This window comes from Lissotriton vulgaris, chromosome 11 (assembly GCF_964263255.1).
Source record: "Lissotriton vulgaris chromosome 11, aLisVul1.2, whole genome shotgun sequence".
Lineage (NCBI taxonomy): Eukaryota > Metazoa > Chordata > Amphibia > Caudata > Salamandridae > Lissotriton > Lissotriton vulgaris.
The window spans coordinates 198758361-198773320 of NC_141699.1; the positions used below are offsets into that span (position 1 = coordinate 198758361).

The 14960-nt window shown below is 51.1% G+C and overlaps 1 protein-coding gene and 1 pseudogene across 2 annotated transcripts in view; one reads left to right on the top strand and one right to left on the bottom strand.

The window, feature by feature from the left end:
• ACACB (acetyl-CoA carboxylase beta) overlaps positions 1-14960 on the top strand; it is a 1895698-nt gene that overhangs the window by 1698381 nt on the left and 182357 nt on the right. The window lies entirely within an intron of this gene.
• LOC147679520 (uncharacterized) lies at positions 4359-12369 on the bottom strand (annotated as a pseudogene).

Consider the following 14960-nt stretch of genomic DNA (forward strand, 5'->3'; position numbering starts at 1 on the left):
TCCGGTCCTCTCTCCCTAAATAGATGATGTTATCCTTGACCACAAGGGGCGCTATGCCGCTCTCACTGGCAGATGGGAGGGAAGGACTGTTTCACTTATCACCGTATATGTCCCGCCGGGTCTACAGACCTCTACTTTTGCCGATATTGGGCGTGTTGTGCTGGGGCTTCCTGATGGTATCCTGGTGATGGGTGGCGATTTCAATTCGGTTGTCTCTGGCAGCATAGATCGCCACCCCCCCAGAGATCTTACTAAGTCTCAATCATGGCTGAGTGGGTTTTTGGAGACTTTTGGTCTGGTAGACTATTGGAGGTTGATGCATCCTGAGCAAATACAATACACTTCCCATTCTGGGGCCCACGGCAGTCTCTCCAGACTTGACTATGTTCTGATGCCGGCGGCGCAATCCTCCTCTGTTAGAGAAATTCAACACCTTGCCCGGGGTATATCCGACCATTCCCCTCTGTAGCTCTGCATGGACACTAAAGTCTGTAGTGCAGGACGGGTCGCCCCTATAAACCCTTGGTATCTTCGCAATCCTAAGACCCGCGCTAATTTGATAAAATCCCTTGATCATTATTTTCTTGAAAATGTGGGGTCTGTGTCCTCATCTGTTTCATTGTGGAAGGCTTTCAAGACGGTTATCCATGGACAGGCTCTGTCGCTAATTGCTGGTGCTAAGAAAATAAAATATGAAGAAATTGTTCGTATTGAGACAGATATAGCCAAGCTAGAGAGCGACCTCGAGGTTGGCGTGACTCGTGCTAAACTTCATTCCCTCAGCCTGAAGCAGCTAGATTACAGAGCCCTGGTGAGTGACGCTGCCAAAGTAATGAATAGAGAGCAACAGGGCAGATTGTATGATGTTGGTGACAAGGCTGGTAAATTGATCGCGTGGCTTGATAAGAAAGAAAGGGCGAGTCAGGTTGTTCCCGTGATTGAGAAACTTGATGGAGTGTGTGTGACGGACCCGGCTGAGATTGTTGAGTGTTTTGTGGAACTCTTTCGAACGGTGTACTCTCTGGTCTCTGATAGGGCAGAGGAAGACTCTCATCTGTTGTTGCGTGACATGGCATTGCCGCGCCTCTCGGAGGTCGATAGAGACCTAATGGATTCTCCACTTTCGGCGGATGAGGTTGCCACCACTATTCGTTCTGTTCGCTCCGGCAAGGCTATGGGTCCCAATGGTCTCCCCATTGAACTATAGCAACTTGATAAATAGAATAGCAATGGGTCAGATAGGGTAGACCTATCTAAAACCTGTGTGATCAGATCAAGGATACAATCACGAAATCCACAAAGAGTAATTCGTGGTGAAAAATAGTTTTTCCCATCAGATACCCGTCCTGTACCGCCCTACATCATTTGGGAACCTTCACCCGAAGGAAGTGGTAAACATCCACTGTAGATTAGGTAGACTGTAGCCTAATCTGGTGAGAGGAAACTAAGATGTAGTGGCTGATTGAATGGCATCAGGAAGTGATCTGATTAGCAGTGCAAAACTTAAATGATAATGGTGCAAAGAGCAAAGTAAGTGAATAAGATTGGGTTGTGGAAATGGAAAGGAACAATTTTAATAGAATCCTATCCACACCCAAGGCTAAAAACAGAGCAAGGTAGTGTTTAACAAATGACTACTCAGATGGATTGTAGGTCGACATGTTTCTGCAGTTAATGTAGAGTCTAATGATCTCTTCCTGCTTCATCAGGACCTTGACATAATGCTACTGCTTAGTGTACAAAAAGGTGAGAGAAATAAAATAAAATCATATCACCTGGTGTGCGTCCATGTAGATAATGCAGGTGGTCAAGTATTTACAGTAGACAAACAAACAGAAAAGACACACAGTTAATGGCCATAGTCCAGAAGAATAACAATATATGTAGAAAGAATTTTTCATTTGCCAATGGTTTTTAGGTCAAAAGGTTTTTAGTCAATAAACAATCCTGTGTTTGTCATTATATTTAAATCAAGGACAAAGGATATAATTATATCCACTCACCCAATTTGTGGGGAATATACTCTCCACCTCACCTGGCTGCAGCTCAGGTATAAATGGAGCACCGCTCTATAAGGGGAGAAGCAGAAGAAAAATAAAGGAAGGACTAGCAAGCTGTTTTTAGTAACTTTATTTCGGAAGAAGAAATATGTGCCCAATGATATTGTATCTGAAAGAAACAGGTTAGTATTAGATTCCTTACCTTAGAATATCCCCAGGCGTCAGTCTGGATCCGGAAACTTTTGCGTAGCAGTACCACTGCGCGTCGGTAGGCGTCGTCTGCAGGCGTCCTCTGCGGCTCCGCGTCCGTCGTCGGCGTCGTGCGCCGTGATGACGTCGCTGGAGTATATAGACGCCGCTTCCGCGCGCTGACGTCAGTTTTTCTTTTTTCCGCGCCAGTTAGCGCAGATCCGAGAAGTGCAGTACTCCGGTCTTTTGACCAAGTTTTTTGATCTTTGATCTTTTTGACTCTTCTTACGGTGCCGGTAGGATGCCCGGTTTTTAGAACTGTGAAGACTGTGACCGTACGATGTCGGTCACGGACCATCACCGGCTCTGCCTCCGGTGCCTGGCCCCCGACCACGACGTGGACGCCTACGTCGATTGCCGGGCCTTGACGAATAAAGCTAGACGGGAGCGGTCCCGCAAGCTGCTCGAGCTCCGGGTGTCAGCCCGCGTCGAGAGCGGTCCCGGTCCGGCTGGAGGTCGAGGGAGCGGTCGCGGAGCCGTCACGAGCGCTCCGGGAGTCGTCACCATTCCTCTGGTTCCTCAGGTAGGAAGCACAAGAAGTTGGGGCGTCGTCATCGTACCCTCGACTCCACCCGACGCTCGCGCGATGCGGCCGGGGGTTCGGGTGGCCCCACCCCGCGGCTCCGCGTGAGTCGCCGGCACGGCCTGCTCCATACCCTGCGGTCCCTGGGCAAGGCGCGTCGCCCGAGGAGATAGAGGCGTTCCTCATGGCCATGAGGGCTCTGTCTCCTCCGACGGGTTCTGCGGCACCTTCGGGCCCTGTGGTCCCGTCCGGGGGCCCTAGCGGTTCGGGTGCTCCTGCCTCGACGACGTCGGGTGCTCCGGCCCCGGCTCCGCCGACAGCTCCGGCCCCGGCACCGCAGGGGCCCTCAGGGTCGACGCCGGCTGGTCAACCGGCCTCTCCGGCGCCGATTCCATCGGGCCAACCCCTGGAGCCGCCCCCGCGCGGCGCCGGTTCTCCGGCTCCGGGCGGCGCCCCCCCCCATTCCCTCTCCGACTCCGGACGCGGAGTCGAACCGGCGTCGTCCGGAGTCGGCCTGTGAACCCCGAGGAGCCGGTCTACATTGTTGATTCCGAATATGGTGAAGATGTAGATTACGGAGAGGAGTGGGAGGGGTCTGAGGACCCTCTGACCCGCGAGTGTCAGTACGACGTGGACTGGACGGGTGACTTGGGTGATGCCAGTGGTCTGGATGACTCCCCCAACCCTGGCTTTGTCTCGCCTCCTACCGTGGCTTCGGAGGAGGGGGCAGCTTATTCAGTGGTGTTGATGAGGGCTGCCAAGGCCCTAAACCTTGTGCTCCCCGTCGCGGCCGTGAGGACTAACATCCTCACTGAGGTCCTCAAACCGCAGTCATGCCCACAGGAGCCACTGCTGCCGTTCAACGAGGCCTTAACTGACGTTCTTTTGCGCACGTGGTCCAGGCCCACTTCAGGTTCGCCTGTTGATAGGAACGTGGCCGGACGCCACCCTCCGTGTTCGGACGACCCCAAGTTTCTGTCCACCCATCCCACCCCTGAGAGTCTGGTGATCCAGGCCTCCACTTCCCAAACCGCATTCCCGTCGGCCCCGCCCGACAGGGAATCAAAGAGGTACGACCAGTATGGCAAAAAGGTCTTCTCGTCCCTGAGTCTGGGACTGCTGTCTTGCAACACCGCGTGCCTCTTGGGCCGCTACACCCACTCTCTGTGGGATACGGTCGCGGACCTGCTGCCTGAATGCCCGCCGGAGGTACGGGCTAAGCTCGGCAAGGCTTTGATTGAAGGCCGAGACGCAGCAAGGTACTCCATCAGGTGTGGTCTTGATACGACTGACTCGCTGGGCAGAGCGATGTCCACGACGGTGGCGATTCGTCGCCACGCCTGGCTGAGATCCGCCAACTTCTCGGCAGATGTCCAGAATGCATTAATGGACATGCCGTTTGATGGCAGTCGCCTGTTTGGCGACAAAGCGGACCACGTGCTGGAGCGCTTCAAGGACTCCAGGGTCACGGCCAAGTCCTTGGGTCTCTCGACCCAGCGCCAGCAAACGGGTTCATTTCGCTCCTTTCGTGGCCAAGGAAGGGGCAGTCCCACACGTGCTGCCAGCCACGCACCGCAACAGACTTCTCAACGCGGTGGCGGCCGTGGAAACCGCCGCGGTGGCGGTCGGGGACAGCGGCGAGGTCAGGTCACACCTCCCCCCGCAGCTTCTGCCACTAAATCCTCCTAGTCCGTGCTTTCAGGCCCATGTGACGCCGGTGGGGGGCAGGGTTCGCCATCACCTCTCCCACTGGCGCACAATAACATCGGACAGGTGGGTGCTGCAGCTCGTCCGAAGGGGCTACTCCCTCCCCTTCGAGACCACTCCTCCAGCCATGCCACCGCAGAACCACCGTGTGTCGGGGGACCACTTGGCACTTCTATGGGAGGAAGTTGCGGCCCTCTTGGCCAAGGGGGTCATCGAGCGCGTTCCTGGGCCAGAAGTAGGACGTGGTTGCTATTCCCACTACTTTCTGGTGCCCAAGAAGGACAAAGGGGGCCTGCGTCCTATCTTGGACCTAAGGAACGTCAACGGCTTCCTCCGGAAGGAGAAGTTCAAGATGTTGACTTTAGCTCAGGTCTTGGCTGCTCTAGACCCGCAAGACTGGATGGTAGCGTTTTCACATCCCCGTCCTGCCGGCCCACCGGCGTTACCTGCGGTTCACGGTAGGCCACGAGCACTTTCAGTTTATCGTGCTCCCCTTCGGCCTTACCAGCGCCCCACGGGTGTTCACCAAGGTGATGGCGGTGGTCGCAGCTCATCTGCGCAGATTGGGGGTTTCAGTCTTCCCCTATCTAGACGACTGGTTGTTGAAGGCGGGCTCGCCCCAGACAGTCGTCCACCACCTTCAGATGACGGCAGACCTCCTGCACGAGCTGAGGTTCTCCATCAATGTGCCGAAATCACACCTGTGTCCCTCTCAAAAGCTCCTTTTCATCGGAGCGGTTCTCGGGTCTATCCTCCGGAACGGCGAGTCCAGGATATACAGGCTTTGATTCCCATCTTTCAGCCGTTATCCCGGGTTTCGGTCAGGTTGACGCTGCGGCTGCTGGGGCTGATGGCTTCCTGCATCCTTCTGGTGCATCACGCCCGGTGGTGGATGCGGGCTCTGCAGTGGGACCTGAAGTTTCAGTGGGCCCAGCATCAGGGCAACCTGTCCGACCATGTCTTGATCTCAGAGGGCACTGCAAGACAACTGCAGTGGTGGCTTACGGACCGCGATTGGGTCAGAGGCAGATCCCTCTCCTTTCCCCAACTGGAGCACGTTGTTGTGACGGACGCGTCCATCCAGGGCTGGGGAGGCCACTTGGGAGAGGCAGAGATCAGAGGCATCTGGTCTCCGGCGGAGTCCCGGCTCCATATAAACCTGTTGGAGCTCCGGTAGATTCATTTGGCACTGAAAGCATTCCTCCCCTTTGTCAACGGGAGTGTAGTGCAGGTGTTCACGGACAACACCACCGCCATGTGGTACTGCAACAAGCAGGGCGGGGTGGGGTCGTGGACCCTTTGCCAGGAGGCTCTGCGCCTCTGGCAATGGCTGGAACGTCAGGGCGTGACTCTGACGGTTCAACACCTGGCAGGTTCTCTGAACGCCAGGGCGGACGAACTCAGCCGTCAGTGCTCGAGGGATCACGAATGGCGTCTGAACTAGGACGTGGCGCAAGGCCTCTTTCGGCAATGGGGAGAGCCTTGGTTAGATCTATTCGCCACAGAAGAGAACGCGCAATGTCATCAGTTCTGCGCGTTGGAGTTTCCAAGATGACACTCGCACGGCGACGCCTTTCGGCGCGAGTGGAGTTGCGGTCTGTTATACGCCTTTCCGCCTATACCACTTCTGCCCAGAGTGCTGAAGAAGATCAGGCGCGACCGGGCCCAAGTCATCCTTGTGGCTCCGGACTGGGCTCAATGGTACTGGTATCCCGAGCTACTCCGCATGTCAGTCGGTCCCCCGATCCGCCTGCCCCTTCAGGAGGACCTTCTGTCGCAGCAGCAGGGGACGGTCCTCCACCCGAACCTGTCCAGCCTCCACCTCCATGCGCGGAGATTGAGCGGCGACAGTTGAGGCCATTTGACTTGCCTCCTGAGGTCTGTGATGTGATTCTGGCAGCCAGGCGTTCCTCCACGAAATCGGTATACGCCTGTCGGTGGAATAAGTTTGTGGCATGGTGCACAGCAAAGGCTGTGGATCCTCTCTCTGCCCCTCTTTCTGAGGTTCTTCTCTTCCTTCTTTCTCTTGCCCAGCAGGGCTCTGCTCTGGGCACTATCAAGGGCTACCTTTCTGCCCTTTCGGCCTTTCTAAGGCTGCCTGATCAACCTTCTTTGTTCAAGTCCCTATTGTAACAAGATTCTTGAAGGGCATCACACACATGTATCCACCTGTGCCGTTTGTGATGCCTCAGTGGGACTTGAACCTGGTTCTAACCTTCTTGATGTGTGCTCCCTTTGAGCCACTTCATTCCTGTCCTCTCCGTCTCCTGACTTTAAAGACGGCCTTCCTGGTTGCCATCACCTCTGCCAGGAGAGTGAGTGAGCTCCAGGCTCTTTCTGTCAAACCTCTTTTCATGTCCATTCATCCAGACAAGGTGGTTCTGAGAACTAGACCTTCTTTCCTGCCCAAGGTTGTCTCTGCTTTTCACATCGGGCAGTCCATCACCCTCCCTTCCTTCTTCCCGCCTCCGCATCCTTCAAAGGATGAAGAGCGGCTCCATCGTCTGGACCCAAAACGTGAGCTTTCATTTTATTTGGATCGCACACGCCAGTTCCGGGTGGATGACCAACTGTTTGTTGGCTACGTGGGTGCGAAGAAAGGACGGGCGGTACATAAACGGACCATCCCTCGGTGGGTCGTTCTGTGCATCAAAGCGTGCTGCTCTTTGGCTCGGAAGGAGCCTCCTGTTGGGCTGAGGGCCCATTCCACTCGGGCCACGGCGGCTACTACTGCCCTGGGCCGGGGAGTCCCCTTGCAGGACATTTGCCAGGCGGCTACGTGGGCCTCGCTGCACACCTTTGCGAGGCACTACTGCCTGGACAGTCAAGTCCGGAGGGATGGCTTCTTTGGCCGTTCTGTCCGCCAGGACTTTCTGGTGTAGGATTGTATTGGTTCGCAGACCCACCACCGGGGTTGGTATTGCTGGGGTATCTATTCTAAGGTAAGGAATCTAATACTAACCTGTTTCTTTCAGATGAACAAGTTACTTACCTTCGGTAACGATATATCTGTAAGAAACAGTAGTTAGTATTAGATTCCTTACCGCCCCACCCATCCTCCCCGTTCTGCGAACTGATACCTAGTATTAAGGACATCCCTTTCAGGGCCCTAGTTTCAAATGGCACCAGTGTTGGTTCTCACATGGCTCTGCGTGTTCTGGCGCGGAAAAGCTGTGTGCAAAGAACTGACGTCAACGCGCGGAGGCGACGTCTATATACTCCAGCGACGTCATCACGGCGCACGACGCCGACGACGGACGCGGAGCCGCAGGGGACGCCTGCAGACGACGCCTACCGACGCACAGGGGTACTGCTACGCAAAAGTTTCCGGATCCAGACTGACGCCTGGGGATATTCTAAGGTAAGGAATCTAATACTAAATACTGTTTCTTACAGATGTATCGTTACCGAAGGTAAGTAACTTGTTCATTAGACACAGTGCATGCTACTTTATCATATGTAGGCTAGCTTTTTAGCTGATCGAGTATAAGTACTAGTTGTATGTATGTGTTTTAAGGCAGCCTATACTGATCGCCGAGCATTCACAAACGCGAGCCCGATGGTGGTTAATGCCAGGCGTTTTTAGAGTTGTGAATGGTATTGCACTGAATATATGCGCTTGTATATAGAATAATCAGACAGGTATAGCGAGGACTGCCATCTTTAGCTGATCTGTTAGCCATGTCTGATGTTTATCATCGAGTGCCTCGCGTCAACTACACCTCAAGATCTATGCTTCGAAAAAAGAAGATCCGCCGCAGGCCATATAGAAGCATTAAGGAGGCGCTGGTAGAAGCATAGAGTATTACTGCACGCTCCCTAGCCGGCTTACCTGTCCGTCGGTACACCTGACATCCATCTGGGCTGTCTTCGTGGGAGGTACCTAGACGGACAGGGAGCCGCCATAAGAACGCTGCCATTACGTGCCCCAGGGTCACCTGATCACGTAAAAACGTCTCAAGACGTCAGGGTCTGATGGGGTATGTAGTTCGTCTGGATTGTGTCAAACGCGATGTAAAATTAAAATAACATTACAAAGCGAAGAACTACCGCTACACTGGCACAGAGCTTATATGCACATGTAATTCGTACCGTTTTTGAGCATGACTAGAAGATTCTACCGCATCATGCCTTCAACTGACGTAATCACGTCATGAAGACGCCAGGGTATGATGGGGGATGTAGTACGGCTGCGTTTCATGTTTTGCAATACAAGAGACTATCGTCTTGGAAACACCAGGCGTGTAATGTAAATTTGAAGCCACTTAATTAGTCTATTTTCTTAGCTAACAGTCATATGTAAACGACTCGATATTACTAGTAGTCGTTTTTTATTGCCTAGAGAGTGCTGCCAATTTAATGGGAGCTCTATTGATTTCACCCAAGATAAGGAACAGTATTCACACTGTAGTGCAGAGTGTGAATTGAGGGAGATGCCCATGATGTTGTTTCAATAGTCTGAAGAGGTGTAAGATGACCCAAGTGTAGGATAGAATGTTGAAACAATTGTTTTGTGGAACTCTTTCGAACGGTGTACTCTCTGGTCTCTGATAGGGCAGAGGAAGACTCTCATCTGTTGTTGCGCGACATCGCATTGCCGCGCCTCTCGGAGGTCGATAGAGACCTAATGGATTCTCCACTTTCGGCGGATGAGGTTGCCACCGCTATTCGTTCCGTTCGCTCCGGCAAGGCTATGGGTCCCAATGGTCTCCCCATTGAACTATACAAACTGAGTCCAGACAAAATGGTGCCGTATCTTCGGGATATGTTTCTGGAGTCGCAAGACTTTGGCTCCCTCCCTCGTGATCAGCGTCTCGCCACGATCGTGGTTATCCACAAGGAGGGGAAGCCGCGGGATCGCTGCGCTTCCTATAGGCCCATTTCGCTTTTAAATGCTGAACCCAAAATTTTAGCCAAATTGTTAGCCAACCGACTAATTAAGGTAATTAGTGACCTGATCCACCTGGATCAGTCAGGTTTTATCCCGCATCGTAACACTGCACTTAACTTGCGGCGCTTACACGGCATTCTAGCGAGGTCAGCGTCTCTTCATGAGCCGGCCATCTTGGCTTCCTTGGACGCCACGATGGCCTTCGACACAATAGAATGGCCGTATCTCTGGGCCGCCCTTGCGAAATTTGGTTTTGGGTTCATCGGGTGGGCGAAACTTTTATATGAGAAGCCGCTCGCTCAGGTTGTTGCTAATGGCCGAGTATCAGACTCCTTTACCCTTGGGAGGGGCACACGACAGGGTTGCCCGTTGTCCCCCCTACTTTTCGCCCTCGCTCTGGAACCACTGACTTCCTGGCTGCGATGGGAGCCTTCGATAAAGGGTATCCAGTGGACCCCGGATTTTGAGGATCGCGTATCGCTCTACGCAGACGATATCTTGTTGTACCTCACGTCCCCCCGTAAATCGCTTAATGTGTTGTTTGACATGCTTACTTCGTTTGGAAAGAACTCAGGTCTCGTTATTAATTGGACTAAATCCTGTGTTCATGTGCTTTCGGGTGGTCTCCCCCCTTTGCCTCGTAGATTTCCTATCCAGGTCTCGCAGACGGGCTTCAAGTATTTGGGGATCTTCATATCTCTAGACCCCGCGGTTCGATACGAGGGCAATCTACTCCGCCCTCTTCAGAGGCTGAAACTGGATGTTATGCTCTGGCGCGCGGCGCTTTTCAAAATGATGTCCCTGCCACGTTTTTGTACGCTCTCCAGAATACATTCGATAGTATTCTGGCTAGCTATTTTCGAGAGGTGGAGAGCTTACAGAGGCAGCTAGTCTGGGACTGTATTGCTTTGCCCCCTTGCGTAATTTGAACTTACGCACACCACTTACTCACAGAGAAACTCCAACACTCCACTGGAGGTAAAAATGAGCTTTATTAATATTGTAGGCAAAGGCAATAAGTCGCTGAACCTAATAAAGTCTTAGGCACAGAGTGGAAAGCAATAAACAAGGAATACACCACACTTTATACATAAATATGAAACTGTGAATACAGGTATATAAACAGTTAATGTACAAAGCACCTCACCAGATTCATTTGCAGCACCGGAGACTTCAACATCCCTGGGCTAAGCACTGAACACCAAGTCGGGAACCCGCAGACCGGGGCTCAGGGAGTAATCTCTTCGGGCACCAAAGTTGTCCCGCGAGTGTGTTCACTCCAAGACTGAGTTCCTGAGCTCCACCCCACAGACACCGCTTTTTATAGCTTAAATCAACCTGTTCGAGAAGCCTCTAGCAGGCGCTCTCGCCCATCTATTCACAAGTGCTGGCCACCATCTCTGCATCAGACCCACCCAGACAGACCTGGCCAGATTCTGTTTGGGCTGTGTCGAAGCAAAAGACATTCCTTTCCCAATCTCCGGCCTTGGAGACTGGCACGGCCATCCTCCCTCTGTCCTAGCAATAAGAATGGAATGCATGAAAACACTCTGAAGGTACAACATAACCTCACGAGGCATCCTCACGAGATGCCTCGCACCTGCTTGTACTGGTTTACGTGAATAACATGTTTATGTTACTGCTGAAGTGTAACTCCAGGTCAAGGAAGCTCAAAATGGAAGTGCGATGCAACAAAATGGAAGATCAGAGCATTGCATGGAATCAAGGTCAACATGTGATTTAGCACATTCCACCCCTTGACCTTTGATTCACCCATCATACCCCATTGGTCTAAATACCATGGATCTGGGACGAAAAAGGGAGAAAAGATTAGGAATGCATTGAATGCAACAACATAATGAGATAAAAACACAAATAATGACTATAATAACACCCAAGATATACCGAAGCTGTCCAAAATTTGGCAGCCACCCAAACAACCAATCTCACCATCCTTGGTCAACGTCTTGGGTAACCCCTTTCACTAAATCTTTCAAAGCATTAATGTGTGCATGGATAGATGTAGAATGGTCAGATAAATTAAAACAACATAGCCCATCAAAGTCCTTGCAACCATGGTTATGTTTTAGCAGCAAATAGTCCACAGCTGCCCTATTTTGCAAAACAGCTTTTCTTGTTCCTTGAACATCTAATAATAATTCAGCTAAAGCGGCAGAAGTGTGATTGAGATTCTTCACAAATAAACAGGCAAGCTTAGCAATTGTTCTGGCATTATAAACGGACAGTCCTGGCACTCCTACAATAGAAAGGGCCAAACTAGTATATTCTGTTCTAGAAAGCAAATCAATATCTGAGTCACAATCCTCAGATAATTGAATAGCGGCTCTAGAAGAGCGAATACGTGTAACAGAATGCATGGGAAAAAGCATGAGACTTAATCGTGATAAGGCACAAGGTCCTCCAGTTATGTTAGCTGGTATGTAAGTGTATGAAATATTACCACACGAGAACAACCATCCTTTAGGTAATTTCACATGGTTAACATTGGTAGCGGCTAATACTGTGTGATTACAAACCATATAATTGGTAACATTACTACAAAAACTGTCATGTTGTGACTGACATAATATTTGTTGATCAGGGGTCAATTGTTTGCTTTTCTCTAGTTTTAATTGACCACACTTGCCAATCTTGGTAGGGTCACAAGTTAATTGATAGCAAAGGTCTCCAGTAGAGATATTGTAGGTCACAATACTTGTCATGTTCCTCCAGAGGCTATCTGTAACCTCTGGGCAAAAGCGACAGTACTCATAAAGGCTCAGATGTGTTTGAACATCACTTTCTTCCACTACCTCATCAAAGTTAGTTTGGTTGAAAATGTGCAGAAGCACCTGTGCAGGGGTAGGTACGGCAACAAGACTCGTTGATATCATATCAGCTGTACTCTGAAGATTTCCCATACAGAAGTGGGAAGTGTTCAGCACATTCCTGGCCAAGTAGGTCCAGATGGTATCCGGTTGCTGCAACAATGCTGTCATCCGACTCGGGCGGTTGATCCCCTTCGCATCCCGGGCCCTCCCGGACCCCTTCGGACACGCCCAAACACCGACCACACAGCGCAAGCATCGCAGCGGCAACCCATCCTGTGATCTAGAAACAGAAAACAAACTGGTATAATCACTCCAGCAAATAACATTTTTCAGCTGGTACATTTTCCCACTTTTCCTGTCCGGGTTTCATGATGACTAGGATGTTATCCCTGCCCCTAGCGATCAATTCTAAAGGTTCAGGAGGTTTGTTTGGGGACTCCACCCACAATTTTGCCCCTGGGTTCTTGTCAGTAGATCCGAACCCGCCCTTTCCTCGCACAGTTAGAAGGGCTGGGGCCGTCCCCTTCATGACATTTCCTCCATACACCGGCATAATGACCATTTGGGCAACACGGTCACCAGGTTGCACAATCAGATCATTGTTTCCACTGTTCAATGGGATAACTTTGATCTCCCCCTGGTAATCGGCATCGACCACCCCTCCCAAAACCTGGATGCCTTTAAGGGCAAGCCCAGATCGAGGGGCAATTAACCCGAAATGCTCTGGGGGAATTTGAACTCCAATTCCTGTCTCAATCAAGGTAATGTCTCGTGGTTGCAATCGATGGAGTTTCAAAGCATGTAAATCAAGACCAGCAGCTTCTGGTGTGGCACGATATGGAGCCAAAGCTCCGGGAGCTTTCTCCCAATACAGAATCGTGTTTGTGGCCACATGAGGCTTAATCTGCAAAGCTGGGGTCAACATGCGCATCAAAGGAGTCTCTGCATCAGCAAGGGGTCGGTTGTTTAAAACTTGCAATGCATCAGACAAGTGATCCCTCCACCCCTTCAATGACCCATCAGGCAACTTTTTCAACTGCTCTTTCAGCAAACCATTCATTCTCTCAATCAAACCTGCTGCCTGTGGGTAATAGGGTATGTGATAGATCCACTCAATGTTATGCTGTACACAAAAATCTTGCACCATCTTTCCTTTAAAGTGTGACCCATTGTCACTTTGGACCTGCAATGGATTTCTGTAGTATAAGATCAACAAATTCAACGTTTTCAGAGTGTTAGACTGGGTTGCTCACTTGCATGGAAAGGCGATGAGATAACCAGAATAGGTATCCACCACCATGCAGGCATATTGACATCCTCGACTCATTGACATCGGCCCGATGAAATCAGTTTGCCATATCTGCCCTGGTAACTTCCCTCTGCCTAACTGGCCTCTCACTACCTGTGGGACTGGTCTGTGCTGAGTATGCTGACAAACAGGAAAGTGAATGATTGCAGTCTTAATTAAATCTATGGGAATATACATCCCTCTACTTTCAGCCCACCTGCTAGTGGCTCGCTCGCCCAAATGTCCACTTTTCTGGTGTGCCCATTTAGCCATGCCCACCAAGTCCGAATCCTGCGTCTCCACCTCAGCTTCATGAATCTTTGCTTCTTGGTCTGCAAAGGAATTGCACCAACGCTCTAGTAAGTCAGTCGGGCAATGAGCATCAACATGATACACTGTAACCGTACTCTGGGACAACAGTTCCCAAATTTCCTGCCACAACTCCTTTCCCCAGACCTCCCCGTTGTGAATCATCCAATTGTGAGCATGCCATGTGGGAAGCCAAGTGGCTAACCCATTGGCGGTAGACCATGAATCAGTGTAAATGTGACATGTACCAGGGAGCTCTTGCTTTAATGCCTGGTAAACAGCATACAATTCTGCAAACTGACTACTTCTTCCCTCTCCAGTAGTTGACAACAACTTTTTGGTCACCGGATTATATGGCACTGCCTTCCAAGGTCTCTTGGTCCCCACATATCTGGCTGAGCCATCTGTAAACCACACATGCTTTTTGTCCTCCGCGGACAACTCTGAAAAAGGCCCACCCCATTTCACCGGGGACTCTCGCACTTTAGGTACATCTTGCAACATTTCTGCATCTGCTATGGGAGTCTGCGCCACTTGCTCATGCAGCACTGCGGTCCCCTTAGGACCAACTCGTGCTCTGTCTTGTATGTACCACTTCCATTTTATGACGCTAGCCTCCTGTGCATGCCCAATCCTGTGTGTCTTGGGTGAGATCATCACCAACTGCATGATAGGTATCTCAGGTCTCAAAAACACATTGTGCCCTAGGGTCAACTGTTCGGTATCTACCAGAGCCCAATAACATGTCAACAACTGCTTCTCAAAAGGAGTATACCCTAGGGGCACTTTCTGTCTCCCCTGCTTTTGCCACAGGCTCCAGATTGCATATTGATCCTGGACAGTTACATTTAAATCAATGCTGCCCTCTCGTATGGGCCATAAAACCAAGGCACGCTGTATAGCCTCCTCCACTGACTCAAATGCCTTTTGCTGTGCCTCCCCCCACTCAAACTCATGCTTCGTCCACGTAACCCTGTACAGAGGGACCAAAACCTGACTCAAATGGGGAATGTGCTGCCTCCAAAAACCAAACAATCCAATGAAACGCTGTGCTTCCTTCCTATTTTTTGGCACTGCAAACTCTTTGATCTTTTGCCTCACTTGTGGCAGCACTTCCCTGTGTCCTTGATGCCACTGAATGCCTAAAAACTTCACGCTCTTA